The following is a 2736-nucleotide window of genomic DNA, read 5'->3' as shown; positions in this document are numbered from 1 at the left end:
CTTTTTTTGAGTAAATTCAGTAAGCAGCAATGTCCGCTTAACTGCAACCAGGGCTTGCTTTCCAAGGACGTTGCTATAAGGCGGTCAACACTGTCATCAAGAGGTCTCATCTCTGTACAAGTCAGGCGTCCAACACATGGAGAAACAATTGTGAAAGAAAATGTTTGATTTCGCACCCTCTGTGGATGTGAATGGACGAGAAACGAAAATGAAACAAAGTAATTACGAGCAGTTGAGACATGGCGTGTCATGACGCGGTGGAATCAGGCGCTCGTCAGTGTTTGAGTAATATGGAGTAATTGGTATAATATTAAAACCAATTTATTTGCTTTGTATTTGATGAAAAATTAATATTTTTATAAAAATCTATAAAAATTGCAATACAAGTGGGAAAAATCCGGTTTCCATATAGTTTTCCCGAAAGACGAGCGCCTGATTTTACCACAATGTCTCACAAATTATAATTATTATGTTTGCTGTTCATTTTTGGTACTGGAAAACATGACAAACATTGGTACTGTGTGTGTGTGTGTGTGTGTGTGTGTGTGTGTGTGTGTGTGTGTGTGTGTGTGTGTGTGTGTGTGTGTGTGTGTGTGTGTGTGTCTGAATGTGTATGTGTAAATAAGTGTAAGCATTTGCACGGGAGTAAGAACAAGAGAGCCAGAGAGTAAGTGAGAGAGCGAGAACGAGTCTGTTCTAGCAGATGTGAACAGTCTATGGACATAGATTATCAAATGCCTGGGTCCACTAAATGCCATTAACATTGACGTATTTTATATTTTCTTTAAAAAGCTAAGACCCCATAATGATCTGATTAAATCTTTGTTTCTTTCATATTCTAAATTCCGGATACATCGGTTTGTTGCTAAGTAGTCGAATGGGAACATTGTCAAGTAAGGGAGTTGGCAGGATTTAAACGTTTCGAAGGAAAAAATTGTTCTTTCTTCTTTCTTTTAATTTTAACAGTTTCAAATGGACGGAGAGAGGTTTGATTTAGGGTGTAGGGGTGGGGGGTCAATCATTGCTTTTATTTCTTTTTCATGTCTTTTTTTAAAGTGTAATTAGTGTACGTCTGCATGAGTCTGAGTAAAAGAGATTAATATGCCAAGGTCTTTCCTTTTAAAACAATGTATCACTTTATGCGCTTTAGGATATTGCACAAATATAATTTGCAGACTCTGTCTTCAATTGAAAAGAAAACGACTGCAGTTCAGATCTCTCATAAGCGTATTTAGAGTCCAATTTCGAAAGGATATGTCCAGAGAATGCAATACTGGACCTGACACGAAGACCGTCAAGTAAGCTACCTTATCAGAATTGATCTCACTGCCTGCTACCAGCGCTTGAGCTTAAATGAGACGAAATATAATATACGTATAAAAAGAACCGAAATATATAAAAAGAAGTTGCATAAAGAAATGGAATGCAAAAAGTGTCTCCTTAGGGGCTATTCTTTATTTAGACGCGGGCTGTTAGAACCCAGGAAAAAGGGCGCTCTTACATTTCATTTACGGTTTTCAAGTATGATTTAAACTGACGCATCGAACAATGAAGCATTAGGCTGTTCTTATACAGCTTTCCTTCCCGGACTTGTATTATGCCATAATTCTGGACGTAATCTTCTCCTGCCTCTTTCAAATATGAACATCTCGCTATGATGGATGCTCTCGTGGAAGCCCCTGCGAGGAGGAAGAAAAATCGAAACAGCTCATTCGGGTGCATGGAGGGCGGAAAGAAAAAAAACCACAACAGAAATCTCGAGGACAGAGAGTAAAAAGCATGCCTCTTTCTTTTTTTTTTTTTTGGTGCTCATTCTTCCTGGTTGTATTTATCAGGGATGCAAAATTGTTCCATTTTTTTTCTCTCCTTCTCTCTTTGACAATTTGAAATTCATGCCTTTCACGAGTTCGCAAAATTTTCTCATTCTTTTCCACTACCCATGCCTCTCCTCGTGTTCTCTTTCTCTCTTTGTTTTTCTCTGGGTTTTTTTTTTCTTTACACAAACACATGCACCGAAACAAAGATATACACACACACACGCAAACCTATTTTAATACGCACGCGCACACACACAAGCATGCACGCTCGCTCGCGAACACACGCGCGAGCACACACAAACAAACACACACACACACACACACACACACACACACAAACACGCACGCACGCGTGCACGGTACGTGCACGTGCACGTGAACTTTCACCTTTGACTCTCAATTTCTCTCGTCTATACTCGTTCATTATCATTATCACTCTCCCTGATCATCAGTCAGATTCTCTTATCATCTCTCTCCTTCCCTCCCTTCTTTTCTGTTTATTTCTATTTGTTTACAATACAAAATCTCCGCCTTTTTTGTCCACCTCTTTCGCTCTGCATCAGTATCTACCCCCCCCCTCTCTCTCTCTCTCTCCCTCTCTCTCTCTCTCTCTTTCTCTTTGTCTTTACCGTCCCTTCAGCCCCACCCCCGCCCCCGCCTTAGGGGCACAATCAAAAGATGTTGTGACATTGATTTATTCCACAAGGAAACAATGTCGCAAAATGTGAATGGTTAAAAAACAATAAATAATTATAACCTTTAGAGCTTGAAAAGGAGGAAGAAGTGTAAGAAGTGATGTAATCATATTGAAAAACAAACACAAACACATCAAACACCTCTGTTGACTTTAAAAATCAAGACTCCAAAGGAACCCGCATAAGTTACAGAATTCTGTTGTTGTAACCACCCCTACGCCCCC

The sequence above is a fragment of the Aplysia californica genome, unplaced genomic scaffold, assembly GCF_000002075.1.
Source record: "Aplysia californica isolate F4 #8 unplaced genomic scaffold, AplCal3.0 scaffold00089, whole genome shotgun sequence".
In the NCBI taxonomy this organism is placed as follows: Eukaryota; Metazoa; Mollusca; class Gastropoda; order Aplysiida; family Aplysiidae; genus Aplysia; species Aplysia californica.
The sequence above is the reverse complement of the archived record's forward strand: the minus strand, read 5'-3'. Positions refer to the sequence as shown.